This window comes from Macaca thibetana, chromosome 5 (assembly GCF_024542745.1).
Source record: "Macaca thibetana thibetana isolate TM-01 chromosome 5, ASM2454274v1, whole genome shotgun sequence".
NCBI classification, from domain to species: Eukaryota; Metazoa; Chordata; class Mammalia; order Primates; family Cercopithecidae; genus Macaca; species Macaca thibetana.
In genome coordinates, this window is record NC_065582.1 from 134,146,943 (window position 1) to 134,172,251 (window position 25,309).

The 25,309-nt window shown below is 39.6% G+C and overlaps 1 protein-coding gene and 1 long non-coding RNA gene across 4 annotated transcripts in view; both read right to left on the reverse strand.

The window, feature by feature from the left end:
- RASGEF1B (RasGEF domain family member 1B) overlaps positions 1 to 25,309 on the reverse strand; it is a 615,892-nt gene that overhangs the window by 557,254 nt on the left and 33,329 nt on the right. The gene's annotated exons all lie outside the window — the stretch shown is intronic.
- On the reverse strand, positions 454 to 1,973 carry LOC126954584 (uncharacterized). Its single transcript, XR_007725642.1, has 3 exons — positions 1,964 to 1,973; positions 1,378 to 1,428; positions 454 to 844 (listed from the first exon to the last, which is right to left on the reverse strand). It is a non-coding gene; the product is annotated as an uncharacterized LOC126954584 (long non-coding RNA).

Sequence of the window (25,309 nt, forward strand, 5' to 3'; positions counted from 1 at the left end):
ACCATGACTGACATGAAGCCATTTATTCAAATCTACCTATAAAATATTATACATTAAAATTTGAACTCAATTCTCTAGAATTACAAGTATCAACAAAATTATTAGTTCATTTCTAACTCCTCTAATGGAACTCAATATAAGATTTTTACCACTGAGTTGAGATTCTAATTAGAAATATAAATTTGCCACCTAACTTAAATAATGTAAAAATGCAGACATATTCGCAACCAGTTTTAAAGTGGCCTTGCATAAACTCGTTTTCCCATTGTCCTTGGCTAATTAAGAACCATAGTTTCCATGCATATTTTATTTTGCAGGTTGGTTAGGAAGGTTAATTGCCTACTCCCCTTATTTGTCTTTTTCTCCTTAATGGAACAAGCCATCAGTTTGTCTGAATTGAGATACGAAATTACCAGGAAAAAAAAAAAAAAAACACTTAATGGTGGGCAGAGTTTCAAATTGCTATGGATTTTATTTGGTCTGCATGTCATAAACAATATTTACCACACTGAATTTAAAAGAAATAAAATACAAAGAAACCACACAGAAGTTTCTAGAGATTTATTTTCTACATTTTTCTAGCATTCTTCTTAGTTCATTTTTTTAGGGAAACAAAGTTTATAGGCCAGAAAAGTGAGTATCTATCCCTTTAGAAAGTTCTAAGGTGTACCCCATCACAATGACTCCAAGATGTATTTCTATCAAAGCAGACTGGCTTCATTCATGTTCATTTCCAACAGTGTGTCTATTTCTGCTTGTAATCTTGTGCTGCCAAAAAAGGAGCAGTATCATGCTGTCTCTGTAGTCTTGGAGATACTCTTGGGAGGGGAGGAGTAAAGATGTCCTGTGATTAGAAAGAACATTCAAAATCTTAAATATCTTGGGACAAAGGATATTTCATTTTAAACTCCTATTTTGTTACAACATGGTATTATATAACTGCTAAACTACAATCTATAGTTACCAGAACTGGAAATTTACACTCCAGGGACAGTCAGCCACCATGTAATCATGGGCAACTACTACAAGCCTTCAGCTATCCTTATCTTTGATCAACACCAGAGGCTTTGACAAGTGGCTTAATAAAGGCTAAACTGGGTTTTCACAGGTGCAATTAGCGGCTCGTAATTAGCATAACAGAGGCTAGAAATGGGTTACCATAGATGAAATTAGAGGGATTCAAAACAGGTGGATTGGGACACTCCCCTACATATATTAATACATGAAAACAGTATCAAAATATAATGAGCCTTACAGTTGTAGCTTAATCGCTAAACATCCTGTGCCCAGCCAGTGGGTCAGCAGATTTTTGGTTTCCCAATAGTTCGCTGATTCCTGACACTGAAGTAGGGCTGCATTGCCTCAAGTGAACCTTACCTGCAAGATGTTTTGAGAGACCAAAAAGGACAGAACTGTGGCTTCATCCACCTGCAGAACAAGTGTTATAACTGTGCGTGCCAATAAGCATCTGCATGAGTGGAAAAATGTAATCTAAGACTTGCTTTCATTACAACCTGGTGCCAAAGGGGTGAGGAGTGGGTAGCTAATCATTATACCCTCTAATTATTAGGGGGGCTACTAAGATCTACCCAGAAGCATACCCAAGTTTGTTTGGGCCTGTTTCCAAAAGGCACCCACCCTCTGAAGACACCTGAACACAGGTTCTTGTTGCTAGATAATTCAATAATCTCTAGTCCATAAAATCCATCCTTACATTAATGGGATTAATTTAAATAATAAAATGGATACTGAAATAAAAAGATATAAATGAGATGGAACCCCAGAAGGACAAAACAGACTGCAAGGTTGAACAATCGTACTAAGCAACAATTTCACCTGCTATATCATCACTACATCTACAACCACACTGCATTAGAGAAAATCCTAGAATTATATGTGTCCTATGTGAAAAGGAAAAATCAAATCAAATTGTTACCAGAACCAAAAGTGAGCTGATTCTGACCAGTGCGTACAGGTGGTGGGGGGGTGTGCACACGGGCATATCTCATGTCAGTGACGACCAACGCTCTGCATGGCGCTTCCTCCTTTAAAGGCAAGTGGAGGAGGGTGAAAAGGTCAGGATTTTTCAGAACACATTAATGGGACTTTAGTTTGCAGAGACTGATGCCTGGAGCTGACTGAGGCAGCAGTTGAACAGAGAAAACCAGACAATGAAATAAAACTTTCTGGGGTCAGAAAAGAGAAAAATAAAACAAAGAAAATGAAAGAAAACTAGAGTGTAGACTGAAAGAAATTGTAACAAGGCTTTTGTGAATAATACCAACAATTAAATTTCAAGTCACTAATGTTGTTGGAGAATGTAAGCCCCTTTGACTCACTATAAAGTCTGATCCAGACGCAAAGGTCTTGGTGACTGGTTTTGGTGCTTGTTTGACATGAGGTGAAGCAGGGGAGGTGGGTGGCAGTAGAGGTGTGGAGCTATCAAGAAAAGGCTATTTTTTTTCTGTTTGTGTTCACTGTGCAATGCTCGAATAGCACATGTGAAATAGTGAGATGATTTATAAACAGTACTAGATGTGACGGGAAGCAACTTCCTTCAGCGCACATATGAATTACATATATTTAGGTTGGTGCAAAAATGATTGCATTTAATTGTCATTAAAAGTAATGGCAAAAACTGCAATTATTTCTGCACCAACCTAATAGATACCATTATGGATGCATTGAGTTTAAATGTTAGAAAATAGTAATTACAGTTATAATTTCCTTGGTAATGCAATCTTATACCTACATCAGAGTTAAGGCTCTCTTAAAAAAGATCATTCATTACTACATACTTAAGTATCTACCCAAAGAACAAGATTTCAACATCAAGAAGCCTAAGGAGAGATTACTGAGGAGGCATATTACCTTTATTTGGGGTTCATAGCTCAAATCATGGAGACACCTGCATTTAGGAGATGCTGAGCTCAGGCCACTCCTTGGGGCTCACGGGCAGAGGAGTAGACATGTAGAGGCACTCCTAGGAAATCCAGGTGGAAGTGGTCCAAGAAGTTGCTCCAGCTAAGTAACATGCGACTCACAGCCAGGAGCCTGGGCTCCCAGTCCCTGATGGCAGACCCTACCCGTCATCACTCATCTGTCCACAGGGGCTCCCCACTCTCCATTTTCTACTAGAACACTCACTCTCGAGATGGTTTTTACTTACTCTAAGAGATATTCCCCAAAATGGACACAATCTTAGCCCCCAAATGATGACCACTTATAACCATTATCTTAAGTAATTTACACAGATGAACTTATATATAAAGATACAAAAAATAGATGAATTATAGAGTAATACAATTTTCTACTTTATAATTTTCACACTCAATGACCTCATATTGATAAACAGTGTGTCCACCAAACTTCTGAACTGGAGGCGAAACCACTACCAAGGCTGAAGGTGATTGCGAAGTGTTTAACAGCATGGACTCTGAAGCCAGTTTGTTTGTGTGTACATTCCGGCTGTCCCACTTATCAGCTGTGTCACTTGGATAAGTTAACTCTCTCAATGCTTCAGCTTTCTCATCTTTGAAATGTGGTAGCTACAGTATCTAAATCGTAGAACGGCATTGAGAGTTAGCACCTGTAAACGTCTAGCCAGTGTTGTACTGGAGTTGACTCCTATTTGCCCACAAGAGTCTACTGGTAGCATGTCTTCCCAACTCTCCAACTCCCTTCAGTGACAGCACATTCATGGCTTGAAACCAACCGTGGTGGGAGCATTTACACCACAGAAACTGGCAAAAGCTACAAATCGCAACTATTTTTGAGATCCAGTTCCTAAACATTTACCAGTGCACCAATGTATGTAGCACAAGGGCTGGCCAATATTAGCTCTCCAGAAATGTGAGCTATTAATAGAAAAGGCAAAGGAAAGACCCTCTGGCAAGTTAAAGGATTTTTCCCTACCACAAACAATTCTTTGCAATTACACAAAGAAAATTGAGTCAAACTATTCTTTAGTGATAGGGAAACTTAAACATAAGTCAAATTTCCACATTTGTAGCTAGATTTAACAAACTATCTTTCTGGCCAGAATCACCTGCCCATTTTAATCTATGACATGGTACTAAAGTGTCTTATAAAAAATATATCACATATAACATGTGGTTCTTTTTCAATGGTCCTGCCGAATTCAAGGACATATGGATTACATATTCATATTGAAGTCTGTAAATGAGTTCCTGCTTGGGAATCAGTTCAAGGGTAACACTCTTAAGTATTTCATGAACAACACGAATGTCTCAAAGGTACAATTTTAAAGAAAGAACTGATAGATTCCTTCTTCACCCCAACTAATAATAAAACCAGTGGAACAGAATCTTGTCGGAGGCTCCAGTTTTGTTTTAAAGAAGATAGACACAGACTGAGAGAAATCGATGAAACATGGTTTTCTTCTCCTTTTTTACATTTACTGATAGAATTTAAAATCAAGTTAAGTTTCCTGGAGTTCTTACTCCATAGTTTTCTTGGGCAGTGCAGAAACAAAGAGAATGAATTTTTATGGCCTTCATTTTATTTATTTTATTTTTCAGTGTTAATAAGAGAAATGAGTAAATCTACAAAGGCAAACTCAAGTTACCAAGGAACCAGAAACCTGGGAATATTTCCTGTTATGAGAAATCCAAAGTGTTTCAGAAACATTGTTAATAATATTCTAAAATCTCCTTTTGCCATCTCTCTTCAATTAAGAATTCGATTGTATGACTCAGGCCCACACTACGTAACACGCCAAGTTGCTTAAACTGTACCCACTCATGTGGTTGCCATTCCCTCTCAGTCACAGTCATTTACACACCAGAGGTGTAGGTTTTTGCCTATAGTTCTGGGTAAGATGTTCATTATTCTTATTAGATATCCAGATGTTTAGGAAAGAAGAAAAGTAGTCATTACCAGCACACTATTCCCGAGCTACAACAATTTCAAGTTTCTCTTAAATCAAAAAGCAACGTGGATGACTTTGTCTAGGGCATTGCTGCAGGTAGATAGGATTTGAAGGACAGGTTGCCTTAATATTCTAATTAGAGGTTTGGGGCACAGTGTAGTTGGAGTGGAACATGCAAGGCACTTCTAGAGATGAAAGTAATAGATGTTTATGGCATTATTCACCAGGAAGAAAGTGAAGAAAAGCATTGTGCTCCAGAGACAAAGATAATCGGAAATCATGTATCCTCAGAAACAGATATGCATGTGCACAGCTGCCTACTCCCCTCCACCAAAAATATAGAATACTCACTTTCTTTTCCTTCTCCTCCTCTACTAACGGCAGAGAAGCTCTTGTTGACCATGGAGCTATGAGTTCTTAGCAGTGCAGGTGCAGATCCCTTGGAGCATATGAAACTTACTTAAGCAGTGAATAGACCTTGGTCCATGGCTAGGTCGGAACATCTGATGAAACATATACTCCACGTGAGCCTTTAGGAGTAATAAAGTTGGCATTTTGAACTCTCATCTTCTTTAGTTTCTTGCTTTAATTCTTACCTTCCTTAGCACTCAGGTTGGACAGAGGGTTTTATTTGACAGGCCCCCTTTAGGGATCCTGACAATTTGTCTTAATGTGTTTTACGGATGCTAGAAAAGGAACAAAAAGAATGGAGAACTTAAAACTGGTCTGACTATATCAAAGTAATACTAACTAGAATAGCTGGCAGAAAATACCACTATGACTACTGTCACATGTATAATGACCAAAAATGTCATAAATATGGGTCCTCCTGGTTTTCTTTGAAGTTTTCTTCGATTATAACACTAACTGTGTTTTAATACACTTAGGCTTCCTCTGTCCATCTAGCACTCAAACATTACAAAATTGAAAGGGAAGGGATACAGTTTAAGCAACTTGGCTTAACCCTAGATTTTGCCCCAGCCTAGACCCTTGTCCTTCAGAATTTCCTAAGGTGACCCGCAGGAAATCACTTCATTGCTTAAGTAAGTTTCATATGCACCTAGGGATCTGCACCTTCTACCCTAGGGAGGTATTTAGAGAGAAAGCAGTTAGAATGTGAAGTTCATCAACAGTAGAAACTCTCAGGATGACCCAGATGGCCAACTTCTACAATAGAAAATAGGATTTTAATTGACAGATTCGATCCCAGGTTCCTCCCTAGGGCTTCCCAATAGAGGTCATGAACTGTGATGCAACTGCATGGTTCCAAACCACTTTCAATTCAGTTCACACAAGACCCCCGTGGAATGCATTTCAAGTGGCAACAACATTCTATATCCCAATTTCAATTGCTCTGTCCCATCTCCCAGCTGTCCTATGTTTACAACTTTAAGAAGCTTCAGTTGTGTCAATCTCAGTTACTGATCATGCACCTTTCTTCCAGACTACTTGCATCCTTTCCAAAATGCATCAGTTCTGTCCCCCAACATTGATCCCTCTGATACAAGTGGGTGAGTTCTTTCTGCTCAGGTACAGACACAAAGACTTCACTTTCTTGACCCAATTATAGTCAGACTGAAAATCTGACAAGGACTTACCCTTGAAATCAACCAAGAATCCTAGCAGTTCAGGGGCTCTATTTGGTAGTAAGATCTTTAAACTTGGGGGCTGTTTTGTTATTCAGTTCTGAATCCCCGGCGCTCAGCAGAACAGCTTGCATGAGTAGGTCTTTAATAAATCCTTGCAAATGAATAAATGAAGTACTTGACACTTTAAAAGCAAATCTCTGCATTGAAACCCTTAGGAAATGCTCCATAAATTAAAAAGATGATAAGCCAGAAGGATGATTAAAGGAACCTGCTTACAAAGGTGTAAGAGACTCTGACTCCACTCCGCCAGATTTCATTGCCTAGGAGAAGTTTCCTCTTTTATACCCCCAGATGGGCTGAGCTGTTTACATTTTTGCTGGGTTTGACGGCTCAGAATAAATCTCCCCCTCATGCAGCTTGAGTATTTTGGCCAGCCTACATTTTCTACATTTTATTTGATAACTTCACTGTAGGGAAAAGCTGAACACACACACACACACACACACACACACAGCCAAAGGCGAACTCTAATTGGCTTAAGTTGATCAGTAACTGCTTTCCCACGGCCACTGTGATTGGTCCAGGGATGACTCAAGGGTCTGAGACTCAATCTAATTGAGTTGTTTCTTGTTTTGTTGTTGTTGTTGTTGTTGTTTTGTTTTTTTGAGAGGGAGCCTCACTCTGTCAACCAGGCTGGAGTGCAGTGGCGCAATCTCGGCTCACTGCAACCTCCGCCTCCTGGATTCAAGCAATTCTTCTGCCTCAGCCTCCCAAGTAGCTGGGACTACAGGCGCCCACCATCACACCCAGCTAATTTTTGTATTTTTAGTAAAGACATGGTTTCAGTGTGTTAGCCAGGATGGTCTCGATCTCCTGACCTCATGATCCACTCATCTCGGCCTCCCAAAGTGCTGGGATTACAGGTCTGAGCCACCACGCCTGGCTGCTTCTTGGTTTCTAAGAAAGCTAGTTATTTACTCTTCTGTGACTACCACTGAGAGTTTTTCTCTCTCCCTCTACAGGACAGAAGCAAGGAAGCAAAGAGCCCTAGAAAGTACTAGCAGCCGTCTTGTGATAAGAGAGGCCAGCCTTAGACTAAAGTAAACATAGTGAAAACAGAGAAGAGAAAGGTAGAGACAAAATGATGGCATTGGTGAATTGCTGGCCCCAAGCCTGACCTACCTCCATGACTTCTCAGTTACAAGAGCTGATAAACATCTTATTGCTCTAGCCTGTTTGAGCCCAGTTTTCTGTTACTTGCACATGACTAAAGCCAAATTCACTGAGTTGATCAAGGCAGCTCTAAAATAAGTTGCTATGTCTTTGCTGTGTTGAGAAGATTTGAACACAGCAAAGTTAAGTCACCTGCTAGGGGACTTTTGTTGCAGTAAAAGGAATGCGAGAATGCAAAAGCCTTACCACTTCCCAGTCTCTGCCCTCACCTCTGGCCACTTCAGCCTCCTTGGATTCATTCAGTCATTCACCTGCATTCATTGCATGCTAATAATGTCCAAGTCAGTGCTTACAAAATGAACAAAGACATTGTCCCTACTATCTAGAAGCTTATAAATAACTATAGAATGTTTGTAAGCAGACTTAGAAGTATTCAAAAATCAAATGATTATGTTAAAGTATTAGTATGGTAGATTATTACCCCCGTGAGATTTCCTTTAATTGTAAGCCATATTGTTTTCTACAATTACAATTTTGACTTAAAAGAAGTTTAAAATCAACTAGAGATGTATCACTACTAAGAGCCATACTGTGAATACAAACAACATATCTATGAAATCTTACGGAGCATAGAGCCCCATGTTCAATATCTATTGGACATCTACCCTATGTCATGTACTGGCATATGATAAGCACTTTGTATACAGTACCTCAGCCTCCACCACAAATTATTATTTCCATATTACAGATATGGATGCCAAGATGCAGAGAATATCATTGACTTGCCCCAAATCATACAGTGAGAAAGCAGAGGGTTAGGACTGGAACTCAGGCAGTCTGACTTTAGTGAGCCTCTTGCCACTGTATCATTCTGCTAAAAGACTTCACAGAGTATGGGAAGTAGAATAATTGTCCCCCAAAGATGTACATGTCCTAGTTGCCTGCACTCGTGAATATGTCAGATTATATGGCAATGGGGAATTAAGGTTGCAGAAAGATCTAAGGGTGTTAATCAGTCAATGTTGAGATGAGAAAATTATTCTGGATTACCAAGTGGGTAAAAAGTGGAAGAGATGGTCAGAGTCAGAGACAAGAGATATGATAGCAGAAGCAGAGGTCAGGGTGATGCAATGTGTGAAAGACTAAACCAGCCATGGCTGGCTTTGAAGATGAAGAAAGGGACCATGAGCCAGGGAACGGGGCAGCTTCTAGAAGCTGGAAATGGCAAGAAAACAGATTCTCTCCTACATCCTCCAAAAAAGAGCTGCTGGCACCTTGATTTTAGCCCAGTGAGACCCATTTTAAACTTCTGACCTCAAGCAGTGAAAAATAATAAATTTGTTTTGGTTTTTGTTGTTGTTGTTTGAGATGGAGTCATGCTCTGTCACCCAGGCTGGAGTGCAGTGGCTGTGATCTCAGCTCACTGCGACCTCTACCTCCCAGGTTCAAGCGATTCTCCTGCCTCAGCCTCCCCAGTAGCTGAGATTACAGGCACCCAGCACCACGCCCAGCTGTTTTTTTGTATTTTTAGTAGAGATGAGGTTTCACCATCTTAGCCAGGCTGGTCTTGAACTCCCGACCTCGTGATCCACCCGCCTCGGCCTCCCAAAGTGCTAGGATTACAGGCGTGAACCACTGCATCTAGCCAAATTTGTTTAGTTTTAAGCTACTAAGTTTGTGGCAGTTTGTTGCAGCAACAATGAGAAACTAATATACAGAGAACACATACATTTTCATGCCATGTAGTATAGGGGGAGAATAATAATTTTCCTCTACCTATCTTTAGTTTCACTGGTGGGACAGACCTCATAACAAAAGGCAGACTAACAAGAGAACAACGAGCAGTTTATTAACATGCATATTTCGTACAGATACATGGGAGACACTCAGGGAATGAGTAATTCTCTAAGAGGACGTTTTGAATTTCAGCTTATATAGAATCTTCAAAAAAGAACCGTAAATTTTTAGATAAGTGTCAAGACAAAGGAAAAGAACTTTTCAGTCTCTAGGGGCAGCAAATTGTGGTAAGGCAAATAAATGGTAAAGACTAGTTATAAAGTGTGTTATGTAGATAACTGGTGTCCTCTCCAGGCTGATAAGGGTCTAGAGTCCTCTTCAGTGGTTAACCTTTGTTCTCCCTGGTAAGAAACAGAGGCCAGACACCTTTGCCTTTGTAAACATATGTCCTGCAGTAAACATATGCATGAGGGCAAAAAAGGGGAAGGGGTCGGGGGAGAGCACAGAGTCTTTTCTATGACTGCATCCTTCCATTTGCCCTCAGGTCAAAATGAGTTTTATGTCCAGGAGACATCTTTTGGAGTAACATATACTGGCTTCCTTCGGTAGATGAAAGATTAACAAAAGGGGTTATCCCCAATACCATCTTAATAAGTGACATCAAAATTTAATTAATCCTGTAAGGAAAAAAAGTATTTGGGCCTTGGAGACACCAGAGTTTGGTTTACACCAGTAAGTTAGCTGAGCTTTCTGCATTTCCTCATGTAAATTGGATACAGAGCTACAGAAGGACTAAAAGAGAGTCTTAGGAAGAAGCAAACACAATGCTGAGCACTCACCTGAGAGTCTCCTGACCCTTTCTTCTCATCGGTTCCCAAGAGAACGCTGAGAAAAACCAAGTTCATCTTTGGAAAAGCCGTAATTTGTGAATATTAAAGATGTCAAATAATTTAAACATCATCAATATAATTTGCTAAACGGAAATGGTATCCCAATTAATAAAGAGAGATTCACATACGCAAAACTTTAGGGCATGAAATTTCTCATCCTAGGGGTCATTCTAGAGTTTTGTGTGCTCTCTCTCTCGTTCTGCAGAGATCAAGTTAAACTATAATAGTAATCAAATAAAAAGAAGGCTATAAAGAGATTGATTTATGCTCATTTTGCTGAGCAAATAACTAGCACTGCATTTGTTACATAGAGTACTTGTCAAGAGGAATTATATTTTTAAAACAGCTTTCGCTGGGCGCTTCGATTCAGATCTGCATATCAAGGTTTTACCCTTTCCCCCAGTGACCTATTTGTCTGAGGGAGGCATTCAATTAGACTGCCAGCACAAATTGATTCAGTATTGACCAGGAAAGCCTTCTCACTTGAAAGACATATCACGCAGAGGTGGAGGTGTCACTGCTACAAGTCAATACTCCAAGTGGAAAGGCCCAGATGATTCAGGAATATGAAATGAGGAAGGGTCCTCCCTGGGCATTTGGGACCGAAAAGCCTCCTCTTCCTCTTACAGAACAGAAGCATGAGAAAGACAAGCTCATTACCATGTTTTAGTAAAGGCAGGAAACTGATTCCCATTCTCTGCTAGTAGTAAATGGGAATACGGGAATAAGGCAAAGAGTTCTTTGCCTCAAGAAGCATCACTGGAATCTGAGGTTCCAATCATCTCATCTCTCAAGGTCACAGCTCTTTAGGGAAACACCCTCGCTCTTTCCAAATACCCTTGTCCCACGGGCCCTTTCTTGCTGCCCAGATTCTCCTCCCCTTCTAGATCCCGGCCGTAAAGCCCAGCTCTGAAGAATTTATCAGAACTCTTTCAACACCCTCCACACATTACGTTTCTCTTTATAAACAAAAGATACTCAGTTATTTTTGACAAGAAACTGAATCCTCTGACATCTAGAGCATCAAAAAGCACTGTACACCCAGTGAGATCAAAATAAGTGCTAATCAATGATAAGTATGCTTTATTTAATGTAAAACTGCTACTGGGATTAAAGGGCAGGAAGGACGCAGGCTTGTGGTATCCAGTGCTGGCTTTTAATGTGTTATTTCTCAAGTGATGGCTTTGATTCGCTGAAATGTTTTAGAGCCCTGAACATCTGACAGAATAAATTAAACCCTTCCTAACGGCCTTCCCTTGATTATCCCAAGTACCCACTATAAATAAGACTGTATTTTACATCCAGCTTGAAAAATCATAAAATTGTCTCCATTAAAATAATTAGGACCCCTTACTTTCATTTTAAGATTTGGCCTCTACATATTTACGGCACTCATTTTTATTTACATTTTCACATCGTTAGAACAGGGCAATCATTTTTACTGTGTGGCACACATATTATTTAAGATACGTAGTTTCCAAATGTCACTGATGAAAGCTGAAATCCATTATCATTTACTCGCAGAAATGAAGTCCATCATGCTGTGCACTCGCAGAAAAGAATAAAGAGGTTTAAACCAGAATCTGCATAATCCCAGGTAGAGGCAGCAGCAGCAGTGGGGGTGGGGCAGGGGGGAAGAATCATCTCTGATACGCAAACCATGGAAAAGAATGGCATGTATTACAAATCAGGCGATCTGAATGCAGAGGACCCAAGAATATGCTCAAGTAAGTACATACATTGTAATGAATCAATTAGAAGCATTGATGGTTATTTGCTAAGATGTTTGATAAACGTTCCTCAGACATATATGCACAATTTTGCAGATAACAAAATACAGCTGCAGTTTCTTGTTTTCACTTGGAATGAAATGTCAGATAAAATGAAAAGCTCTGCCTTTGACGCTATCCAGAAAGATCATCTTCAGAGACCACTTCTCTCACTCATTATTTCTTTCTAAATAAGTTAATAATATTATTCATACATACATGAAAAGTATTTCAAGTATTAAGCAAAAGAGGGAAAACAAGGGCAATAAAGAAATAGGTGTGCACATGCCCAGGTGAAGAGGAGAATGATGTATGTATCCCAGAACCCTGCTCAAACAAACAAAACAGAAATGTTTCTCAAAGAATTCATTTCTTCTAACTATAACTCATTTTGCAATCATCATTTTAACCCAGTAAACAGCCACTAAAATGATAAATATGAAGATTATGTAAAAAATAAAACGAGTCTATAAAATGCAAATTAAAAAGTGGAATATATTTATACTATTATTGCAACTATGATAAATTATTTATACCTATAGAAAAAGTTCATTAAAAACCATATTATACACAAATAGATGACAGTAGTTATTTTGGGGACAGAGTGGTAGTTAAGGGCAAATTTTTTTTCTTTTTCTTTCCCTATTATTTCTAATATTTTACAGTAAGCATATATTGGCCGGGCGCGGTGGCTCAAGCCTGTAATCCCAGCACTTTGGGAGGCCGAGACGGGCGGATCACAAGGTCAGGAGATCGAGACCAGCCTGGCTAATACGGTGAAACCCCGTCTCTACTAAAAAAATACAAAAAAATAGCCGGGTGAGGTTGCGGGCGCCTGTAGTCCCAGCTACTCGGAAGGCTGAGGCAGGAGAATGGCGTAGACCTGGGAGGCGGAGCTTGCAGTGAGCTGAGATGCGGCCACTGCACTCCAGCCTGGGCGACAGAGCGAGACTCTGTCTCAAAAAAAAAAAAAAAAAAAAAAAAAAAAAAAAAAAAAAAGCATATATTGCTTCTTAATTTAAATTTATGTTTTTTATTTTAAAGATCCAGCCGGGCGTGGTGGCTCACGCCTGTAATCCCAGCACTTTGGGAGGCCAAGGCAGGCAGATCACAAGGTCAGGACTTTGAGACCAGCCTGACCAACATAGTGAAATACCGTCTCTACTAACAATACAAAATTAGCCAAGCATGGTGGCAGGCACCTGTAATCCCAGCTGCTCAGGAGGCTGAGGCAGGAGAATTGCTTGAACCTGGGAGGCAAAGGTTGCAGTGAGCCAAGATCGCGCCATTGCACTCCAGCCTGGGCAACAAGAGTGAAACTCTGTCTAAAAAAAAAAAAAAAAAAAAAAAAAACAACGGCCGGGCGCGGTGGCTCAAGCCTGTAATCCCAGCACTTTGGGAGGCCTAGACGGGCGGATCACGAGGTCAGGAGATCGAGACCATCCTGGCTAATACGGTGAAACCCCGTCTCTACTAAAAAATACAAAAAAAAAAAACTAGCCAGGCGAGGTGGCGGGCACCTGTAGTCCCAGCTACTCGGGAGGCTGAGCCAGGAGAATGGCGTAAACCCGGGAGGCGGAGCTTGCAGTGAGCTGAGATCCGGCCACTGCACTCCAGCCTAGGCGACAGAGCGAGACTCTGTCTCAAAAAAAAAAAAAAAAGGTCCAAGAGGCTGAAAACTCTTGATAGGTTTCAAGAAAACACCACCCCAAAATATGACTGTAGACCAGAATATGCCACCCCCAAAATATGCCTCTTTAGCGTAATGATTATTTTGGGCTGGTTATTATCAGAAACTGCAGACATAGGCATATCTCTAAACAGTTGTCTTTTTGTAAAAAAAAAAAAAAAAAAAAGTTTACATCTTACAAAAGGAAATCTCCATTTGTACGGCTGTCTCCCTCTCTGATAGATGAGTAATACTATTGTTCAGAAAATAATGGCATTTAAGCCTGAGGTCTATGACAACTCTTTAAGCTCTACTCTAGACATTTACTCATTTCTCTGGGTTATCTCCCATGTAGACAGGAGGCATACATGTTATTAAACTTCTGCTTGTTTTTCTCTTTTTAATCTGTCTTTCATTACAGGGGTCTATTCCGACTAAGAACTACAGAGGGTAGAAAGGAAATTGTTTTTTCTTTTCTACACTCTAAACTGCGCCCCAAACTTTTTTGGTAAAGAAAAGTATTTTCTCAAAACACTGAATTCACAAAGCCAGGAGAAAAGACTGCCAGTAGGGGCTAAGTATAATATAGCTGCAGACCAGTACTTGCTGAATTTTTTAAATTATGAATTTTTAAAATTAAATTCACAAAGGCCATACCTGCTTAGGAGAATTTAGGAAGAAAAAGAAAGTGTCAGGTACAGCTGTGGCCACTGAGCTTTCCTGGATATTTACTCATAGCACCATGATGAAAACCTACAGCAATAGGCCAGGAGTTTGAGACCAGCCTGGCCAACGCAGTGAAACCTTGTCTCTACTAATAATACCAAGAATTAGCCGGGCATGGTGGTATTCACCTGTAATCCCAACTACTCAGGGGGCTGCGGCACTAGAATCACTTGAACTAGGGAGGCGGAGGTTGCAGTGAGTCAAGATGGGGCCACTGCATTCCAGTCTGGGCAACAGAGCAAGACACTGTCTCAAAATAAATAAACAAACAAACTACACTAGTGAACCGTGATAGGTCCAAATCATTTTGGAAAATTTTTAAGTAATCAGAAGAAGGAACTCATCCTTTCATTACTACAGCATCCTTCAGCATTGGTCTATACCAGATTAAGGTAGCTTCTTTCCTCCCAATAAAATGTTCAGACTCAAGTAGATGACACCTGAGAGCCTGAGAGGTGGGAGGTAATAATGGAGGCTTTACCAACATCTGAATAAATTTGAGTGAATGTGCTACTCACAAAACTGAAAAATTAATAGCAATTCGTTTAGACCAGGCACTGCAGAATACTATGTTCAACTTCCGTCAGTGTTCATATCCTTATGCACTATCTCCTTGATAATAAAGACAAGAGGATCTCTCCAACAGAGACGGTCAGTTGTGCCAAAATTAGGAAAGATTTCTCACCTGTCTCTTAGGTAAATAATCATGGTAAAAGACAGTACTTTTGATGTCTAGAAAAAAACTATAGAGCTCTTCTTTGAGTATCTAGACACACATTAACCAAATGGACACAAAGTATAAGAAACACTGAAATGAACAATAATGATATGTAAACAAGATGCCAAAAAGCACAGAAATCTGGAAACCAAACTCAATCCTGTGTGCCTATAGCATAGATTGAACAAAATGTCTGAATATGTAATGCTGACATACATTCTAAGAATGGGCTAAGCAGGGCCTACTGACACTTTTCAATGGCTACTTTGCAGAACTGTAAAAAACTTTTGGAGGGAGATAAAAATATGTAGCTTTTTATTTATTAAAATAAAACCAAAGGACAATCAATATATTAGACAATATTCCTGACTTTTCAATATAGTTGTGGTAGGGACAGTAGGGCTCACCAAACATTCCGACTGCTCCCCAACGTAAGAAAAAAGCCGCCCCATCACTGGGTCACTATTTGAAGAACAGTGTCCCCACTCACAGCAACTTTTGGGTTGTTAAACAACTTCTGTTATGTCAAAACGCTAACATTTAGGGATTATGTGTTCCCACAAAATGACCTAGCATAGCCAAACTGAAACAGTCAACTTGTCTTTGCCTTAAAATGACAAAAAAAAAAATTGATAATTGAAAAATAAATAATCTTTCATAGGTATGAGAAGCAAAGAGGTATCCTAAATATTTAGAATTTTAGTTAGCATTATATCCATTTATATTAATTGGTGTTCAAGGCGAAACAGGGCTCCACAGTTGAGTAGGTTTGGGAAACAGAGATATTATATCCCTTCCTAAAGATGTAAAATGTAAAGTCATATGTTCAAGGCTCTGAGACATTCTATACCAAAGAAATAAGTATAACTGTTCAATCCAGCATTTTTCAAGCAAATCATCAACATTTCCATGAACAGAGTTTGGGAAATGCTGCATTCCGTTTTCCCCACCCAAAAAGAACTGATTTGCACATTAATAAAATCTGCATCCAGCTACTATGAAAATTTATTTACATTCCCTAAGCAATTATTACCTGGTGAGGGGGGAAGGGTGATATTGACAGGGGTGATAGTCAAGATATTTAACAACAATATATCCTAGACATTGACCAATCAAAATGGACTCTCAGCCCTGCAGACCTCCTGTTGTGTCAGGCCTCCATTCTTTAGTTGCTGGACTGTAGAAGGTGAGGGTGCTGAGGGCAGTGGAATGGGTGGGTTTTCAGAGCAGTGGCTATACACCAACTAATGTAGTTTATGTCTATGTCCAATACTAATTAAATATCACCTCTGCCATGAGTAAGTGATAGGTAACTGTCACCTACTTTAAAATTATTATTTGACTATTTCTTCATTTGTCTAAGAGGCATAAGTCTTGTTTGATATTTTATTTCTTGTTTGATATTTTATCAGTCAACAAATTTAAGCATTATTGAAATCCAAAAAATGTTTATAGTTATCTACTATGCGACTGGCACTACGGTAGGTGCATTCATAAAATTAAACAAGAAAACGTGTTTTTCTATAGTCCAAGGCATATTGAGATATTTAATACATACCTGTAAACTGAAATATTGACAATACAATAGTCTAACTGTACCTTTCCTTGTAGGGAAGACCATTTGACTTTGTTGAAAGAGTATCTGAAAATAAATCTCATTTTACTGGTAAAAGAAGCTTATTGAAAGGATATTGTTAAGGATTACTTATCAAAACAGAAATATGCCAAAGGATTCTTCAGTAATTGATGTGCCTCATCACCTGGTGTCATGTTATTGAACCATAAGAGGCGTTTTTAAACGTGGGAGAATGTTCTATAACATTAGAACATGAGTTTGGAGTGGAATGTAGAAGGAGTCAATTGAACTAATCTTCTACATTCTTTCTTTCATAACCAAAAATTCATATCTGTCTACTGACAAGTATTTTAAACTCTGTGTTGGATCCAAACATCCAAGAAAATATACTGTTCGTGTGACATTTCAGGACACTACTCTAAACAGGGTCCTATGGGTAGCTGAATTGATCAATGACCTAAAACATTTCTCAAAAATCTCAGACACTACCAAATGTAATCTATGCAAATGATAAACATGACCAAGATTGATCGAAGAATCATTCTTGACTTTTAGAAAAAGCTGTTGTCAGTGTTTACTTCTGTATCCTTCAAAAGGAATGTAGAGATTTGAGGCATTAGTCCAGAGAAAGACAAGCCCTGGATTTTTGCAAACAGGAATTTATTCCGGTTATTTCTTTACCTCATTTACATCTCCTTAAGTTCTAATCAGATTTTCATTTTTCACTCAAATGGCTTTGACAAACAAAAGAAATATCCAATCTTAATGTCTGAATAGTTCCATCACCATTTATTAATTCTGAATTTGTTGGAAGTTTCATTCCACTGGGGTTGGTATTAAAGATTCCAGTTTACAACTCCTTGGTCCAAAATACAAGGCCAGACCATGCTATAATAAAAGATGATAAAAAAGCTCTTAAATCAGTTCATGTGGCATAAGCTAGTCAGATATATTGTTTTGCCGTGATATGTAATTTTTTTCTGTTTAAATTACAACTCACTTAGAGTTTGGAAAGCACTTTCAGACTATGCAGAATTAGATTTAAAAGTCTAACTCAGGGGCACAGCCCTGATGTAATTAGCAGTTAAAATCAATATGGACCCCTATTGTTAGGTGATTACTGAGATAATTCTCAGCTTTAATGCAATATGGTGGGTGAGGTAGTTTTCACTTACGTAATTTATTCTCTATTGTGAATTATTTTCCTTCATTGGATTTATTTAATATAGTACTGCTTTACAACCCTTAAAAAGTGCCAAGGAAACAGTGTATCTATTTACATAATAGATCAATAGTTCCATCATAATTTATTAATTCTAAGTTTGTTGGGAGGGACTGGGATGTTAAGGTGAATTGAATTGCTTATTGACTGAAAGGAAATGAGAAGATAATTGGCTAAGAAAGATCTTGAAAAACTTTCTAAAATGTATGCATTTACTTCCTGTTAAACATGATGCATTGAACACCTTCTAATACTCCACTTTTGGGAAAGACCAAAAAAATTAGGAGAAGACAGAAACAAAATATTGGAGGAGGGAAAGGAGACAGCAGACAGACAGGTGATCCTGATTCAGCCGACCTAAGAAAGTTTAACCCAAAGCCAGCAGTGAAAGAAACCAGTTGATTATGTCTTCAGAATCATGAAAATGGTCAGTAATTAGAGTTACTATGTACCTCTACCCACCAGAAAATCATAGAGTAGAAAATTGTGCAGGGCCGAAAACAGGAAGAATGACTGGGCATCTACATAAAAAGCTCTTTGACCTCTAAACATCCTTCCCAACCTCCAGGAGACTAGATTCACTAAATCTAGTGAATAGGAGGCATTGTGGGCTGGGGACACCAGGGACACAGAAAGTAAGGAATATCTGAACTAACACAGTAGTCTCCTCTTACCAGAAGTTTCACTTTCTGTGGTTTCAGTTACCTGCCGTCAACCAGGTCCAAAAATAAGTAAGATACAATAAGATATTCTGAGACAAAAAGATAGTGAGACCACACTTACATAACTTTTATTATAGTATGTTTTAATTGTTCAATTTTATTATTAGTTCTTATTGGTAATCTCTTACTGTGTATTAAACTTTATCATGGGTATGTATGTAGAGGAAATAGATATTATTTTTGTCAGTGTATCTTACGAACCAGAGAATATTAGTGATTCTTTAAAAAGTTTTCTTTTCTCTGCTTTGTTTCTACAGATTTAGAGAGGCTTTTTTTTTTCCTGGAAAATGTTTTTTTTTTTTCTGTTTTCATATTTAAGAATGAGGTTTGGCATGGGGTGTGGCATGATCCATAGTTGCAGGCATCCACTGGGGTCTTAGAATGTATCTCCCATGGATACAGAGAGACTACTATAATAGGGTAATTACATAAAACCACACATTTAAAGTGAGATTCCCAGATTCTTATTCACCCTTGCTTCCAGAACTCACTTAACTAACTGTGCCCTTGTCTACCCCAATAAGCAGAAGCTTGAGAAACTTCTCTCTGGAGAAACAAAACAGTGCCAGAGAAAGGAAGAGCAGGTATTAATGGGGGAATGAAGGAGGAGGTAGAGGCAATGAAATGGCTTAGCCCAATCATCCTAAAGTAAAGGCTACCAATTGGTAAGTATTCACATATAGAAGTTCCAATCCAAATAGTGCTCCATTCTTAATTATGAAAACAGAGGAGGGGGGGAAAAAAAAACACATTCTCCAGGAAAAAAAAAAAAAAGCCTTTCTAAATCTGTAGAAACAAAGCAGAGAAAACTTTTTTAAAAGTCACTAATATTCTCTGGTTCATAAGACATTACACTGACAAAAATAAGAAAAAGAATGTATACAAAAGAAACACCATCAAAGAGAAATTGCACCAGACTAATTAAGCAGGCAAGAAAGACTTTATTCAAGACCATTGCAATAGGAGTCAAGACTATTACAGTAGGAGAAAGAGGTTGAACTCAACTCTAAGTACAACAGGGACAGTTGGAGATGTACATCCAATGGGCAGAATGAGGAAGTCATTGGATGGAAAATGACTAAGAGAAACTTTGTTGGGTATCAAGCCTGGGAGAATGAGGAATGTGATTGGATATGAAGAATGGGGGATTCTCAGTAAACTGGCATAGAAGGATTCTTGCTAAAACTGGGCTCAGCAGGCCAAGGCCTAGTCAGGAAGAAAGTTCAACAGAGCCTGAGGAGGAAATCCTTGTCAGCATTCAGAAATCAAAAATTAGTTCTAAGGAATTAAAAATATGATAGCAAACATAAAATGTTTAATATGAGAATTGGGAGAGTACATCAAAATGGCCTCTGGAAATCAGAAATGAAGGTATAGCAGGTAGTTCAAGGATGCTGCTGTCAAAAGTTCAAAGAATTTTTTATTTTCTAAGCCATGTACATACATAATTTTGATTAATGAAAACATCCAATAATAAAAGTTATGAATTCACTTCTCTCCTTAAAAAAGTAAAATGTTCTGAAAATAACTGAAAGCTTACTAAATAATTAAGAACTTTTTATAGATAAAAAATATTTTCTGATTCTTATGAGAGTTTCAGCAAAACTAAACTATGCGCTGTCCAGCCACCTACTCTCTTTCTTAGCTGCCCAAGAGACATAACACAAGAGGACATTCCAGGCAAATGCTCCTAGGCGAGGTTTCCACTCTGAAATCCCATCTGCTTTCTACTCTACTCAGCTGAGGTAGATGAGGTGGAGACCTCAAGGACCCCATCACCTCACTCCCTTAAATCAGTCATTCCTCTACTTTCTCTACACCTCAGGACCCTGCTCTAGCCTCATAAGACCCCAGAGCCTCTCACACAGAGGATATTTCTAGCCACGGCAAATGTTACCTTCCAAAACCCTTCCAAAGAAGGAATAATGGGAAGATTCAAGGAAGAGAAAGCCAGATCCCACCCATAACCAAATTGGTAACAAAAAAAAAGGATAAAAGGCCAACAGTATTGGCATGTTTTCTTCACCTGCATCAAAAATTTGTGTTCAGAAAGGGAACCCAGTTGGGGAACTGAAGATTATTTGTTCATTGGTTCAACATAACAAAGTCTCAAGAGCTGCCCATTAGGCAATACAGTGAAGGGTGGGAACTCTTAAGAGTTCCACGTCCACCCCCAAACAAGAAGGAGACACAAGAGATAGCTGCCTCCCTGGGCTGCTGTTCAGATCCCACTTCAGGAGCATGAACCACCTCCTGGACAGAGATGTTTCTGCTCCTTGACCAGCCTCCTTTACCTGCACAGGAATGAGCTGACAGGCTCCCAGAGACATAAAAGAACAGGATCTCTACGGAGATATCATCTTTTAGGGGGCTGGTCTCCAGAATGAAAGTCAGCGACATTCTAGGCAGCATCAGTCAAGTCCTGTCTTAGAACGGGTCTGGTAGTGCACCACAGGTTCCTAGTTGTCACTCCCTGTGCATAATTTGCTCCCATACCAACCTCATAATTAAAATATCAAAAAGTCATGATGTCACTCACTAAGGCTCGAAAGGAATGAATTAAGTTTTCAAATATTCAAATATGACAATTATAGCCATTGCATACTCAGAGGCTTAGAGGGTAAATTGCTCCAGTTAAAGTATTGATTTATTATTTGAAACCACCTCCCACCCATTTATTGTAAGTCTTTATATCAGTCTTCTACTGCAGCTGTAACAAATTACCAATTACCCATAAATTACCAATAACTTTAGTGGCTTAAAACAACATAAATTATCTTACATTTCGGTAGGCTAGAAGTCCAACATGGGTCTTACTAAGCTAAAATCATGGAATCATCAGGGCTGTGTTCCTTTCTGGAGTCTCTAGGGAGAATCTGTTTCCTTGCCTTTTTAAGACTGCCTCTCGCAGAGGCAGCCTTTATTCCTTGGTTTGTAGCCCCTTCCATTTTCAAAGCCAAAATAGGTCTACTCCTTCTCATAACACCTCACTCTGAGGTCTGCTTCCCTTTTCCATTGTAAGGACCCTTGTGATTACATTGGGACTAGTGGGTAATTCAGGATCATCTTAATATCTCAAGGTCATCTGATTAGCAATCTTAACTTCATCTGCAATCCTAATTTCCCTTTGCCATGTGATCTAAGATATTCACAGGTTCCAGGGATTAGGACATGGACATTTGTGGGAGGGAAAATTACTATGCCTGCCATACCCTTATTAAAAGTAATTCCAAAACTCTCCCTTTTAAAAAATGTTCTAGAAAACATTTAGCAATAAAAGTTATTTCAAAAACTATTTATGTAATTGAAGTATTCACAACAATGATATTAGATATATGTACTAGGCCACAATAACTTGAACTGATACTGGTAAGCCATGTCCATAATCTCAAGAAAAATACTTTTTAAAACCACCCCAAGGAGCTATACAGTGGTGGAAAAATAATCAATTTGCTCAAAAGAATTAAGTCAACTTTTGAATATAAGAAAACACAAATGCTACAAGGGTGGTATGAACATGTTGTTTTTTCTATTATTGAATCTTAAAGCACTTTGCCAATTTGAACTCCTTAAGCCTTCCAGGCTGGCATACCCTGTTTAAACTCCTGCCTGTTGGGTCTCACTCAAAACACCAGGATTTCTACTTCCTGGTGTTAAGCTTCTGATATGGTTTGGATTTGTGTCCCCACCCAAATTGTCATCTCCAGTGTTGTAGGAGAGGCCTGTTGGGAGGTGACTGATCTTGGGGGCAGATTTCCCCCTTGCTGTTCTCATGATAATGAGTTCTCATGAGATCTGGTTGTTTAAAAGTATATACCTCCCCTTCACTCTCTTCCTCCTGCTCCAGCTATGTAAGATGTGTCTGCTTCCCTTTTACCTTCTGCCATGACTGACAGTTTCCTGAAGCCTCCATAGTCATGTTTCCTGTGCAGCCTGTGGAACCATGAGCCAATTAAACCTCTTTTCTTTATAAATTACCCAGTCTCAGGTAGTTGTTTATAGCAATGTAAGAACAAACTAATACAGAAAATTGGTACCTAAGAATGGGGCACTGCTATAAAGATCCCTGAAAATGTGGAAGTTACTTTGGAACTGTATAATGGGCAGAGGTTGGAAGAGTGTGGAGGGCTCAGAAGACAGGAAGATAAGGGAAAGTTTGGAACTGCCTAGAGACTTGTTTAATTGTTGTGACCAAAATGCTGATAGTGATATTGACAATAAAGTCTAGTCTGAGGTAATATCAGATGGAAATGAGAAACTTATTGGGAATTGAAGTAAATGTCACTCTTGCTATGCTTTAGCAAAGATACTGGCGGCACTGTGCCCCACTCTGTGGAACTTGGAACTTCAGAACAATGATTTAGGGTATTTGGCAGAAGAAATTTCTAAGCAGCAAAGCATTCAAGATGTAGCCTGGCTGCTTCTAACAGTGTATGCATGAGCAAAGAGATGTTTTGAAACTGGAAGTTCTATTTAAAATGGAAGTAGAACATAAAAGTTTGAAAACTTTGCAACTTAACCATGTGCTAGAAAACAAAAACCCATTTTCTACAGAGGAATTCAAGCATGCTGTTGAAATTTGCATAAGTAAAGAGTAGCCAAATGTTAATAGCCAAGAAAATGGGAAAAATGCCTCCAAGGTATTTCAGAGACCTTCCTGGCAGCCCTTCCCTTCATAGGCCCAGAGGTCTTGGAGTGAAGAGTGGTTTCATGGCCCAGACCCAGGGCCCTACTGCCCTGCACAACCTCAGGACACTGCTCCCTGTGTCCAAGTCACTCCACCTCCAGACATGGATAAAAGGGCCCCAGATATGTCTCAGGCTGCTCCAGAGAGTGTAAGCCCTAAGACTTGGTACTTTCACACTATGTTAAGCCTGCAGGTACACAGAGGGTAAGAGTTGATACTTGGGAGTCTCTGTTTGGCTTTCAGAGGTTGTATGAAAACACCTGGATGTCCAGGCAAAAGTGTGCTGCAGGGGCAGAGCCCTCATGGAGAACCTCTACTAGGGCAGTATGGAGGAGAAGTGTGGGGTTGGAGCCCCACAAAGATCTACCCCACATGGTAGTCCTCTTCTCACAGCTACCATGAGAGAGCTACTGTGAGAAGAGGGCTACTGTTCTCCAGACCCCAGAATGGTAGATCCACTGACACCTTGCACCATGCACCTGGAAAAGCTGCAGGCACTCAGTGCTAGCCATGAGAGCAGCCATGGGAGCTGAGCCCTATAGAGTCACAGCAGTGGAACTGTACAAGGCCTTGGGAGCCCAACCCTTGCATTAGTGTGGCCTCGATATGAGACATGGAGTCAAAGGAGATTATTTGCAAGCTTTAAGATTTAATGACTGCCCTGCTGAGTTTTGGACTTGCACAGGGCCTGTAGTCCCTCTTTTTTGACTGATTTCTCCTTTTGGAATGGGTATATTTACCCAGTGCCTGTATTCCCACTGTATCTTGAAAGTAACTAACTTGTTTTTCTTTTTATTTTACAGGCCATAAGCAGAAGGGACTTGCTTTCTCTCAGATGAGACTTTGGACTGTGGACTTTGGAGTTAGTATAGTGATGAAATGAGTGAATATTTGGGGGACTGTTGAGAACAGATGATTTTTTTGTTTTCTTGACACAGAGTCTCATTCTGTCATCCAGGCTGGAGTGCAGTGGGGTGATCTTGGCTCACTGAAACTCCTGCCTCCCAGGTTCAAGCAATTCCCGTCTCAGTCTCCCGAGTAACTGGGACTACAGGCACGTGCCACCACGCCTGACTAATTTTTGTATATTTTTAGTAGAGATGGAGTTTTACCATGTTGGCCAGGCTAGTCTCAAACTCCTGACCTCAAGTGATCCACCTGCCTCAGCCTCCCAAAGTGCTGTGATTACAGGCATAAGCCACTGCGCCCAGCCAATGATTCTACTTTGCAATGTGGGAGGACATAAGATTTGGGAGGGGTCAGGGGTGAAATTATATGGTTTGGATTTGTGTACACACCCAAATCTCATGTCAAATTGTCATCCTCAATGTAGCAGTAGAGGCCTGGTGGTAGGCAACTGGGTCATGGGGCTGGATTTTCCCTTTGCTGTTCTCGTGACAGTGAGTTCTCATGAGATCTGGTTGTTTAAAGGTGTGTAGCACCTCCCGCTTCCCTCTCTTCCTCCTGATCCAGCCATGTAAGCTACATCTGGTTCCCCTTCACCTTCTGCCATGGTTGAAAGTTTCTTGAGGCCTCCCCAGCCATACTTCCTGTGCAGCCTGTGGAACCATGAGCCAATTAAACCTCTCTTCTTTATGAATTACCTAGTCTCGGGTATTTCTTTATAGCAGTGCAAGGACAGATTAATACATCTTCTATTAAATCTGAATCTCTAGTGAGCATTAGTATCATCTGAGATGCTTATTTAAAATGCAGGATCCCAAATCCTACCACCAGACATTGTGATTCGGTAGGTCTGATGGGGATCTAAGGAATCTGTATTTTTAACATGTGTAACAGGATGCTAAAAGGGCAGCATCTCTATGTCAGTGTCAACTGAGGTGTCGTATCAAATAGGATCCCACTGGAAAGAGATGTCACACTGAAGAGATAACTGAGGGATGTTTTATAAAGGCAGAATTCACAAAACATGTGAGCAG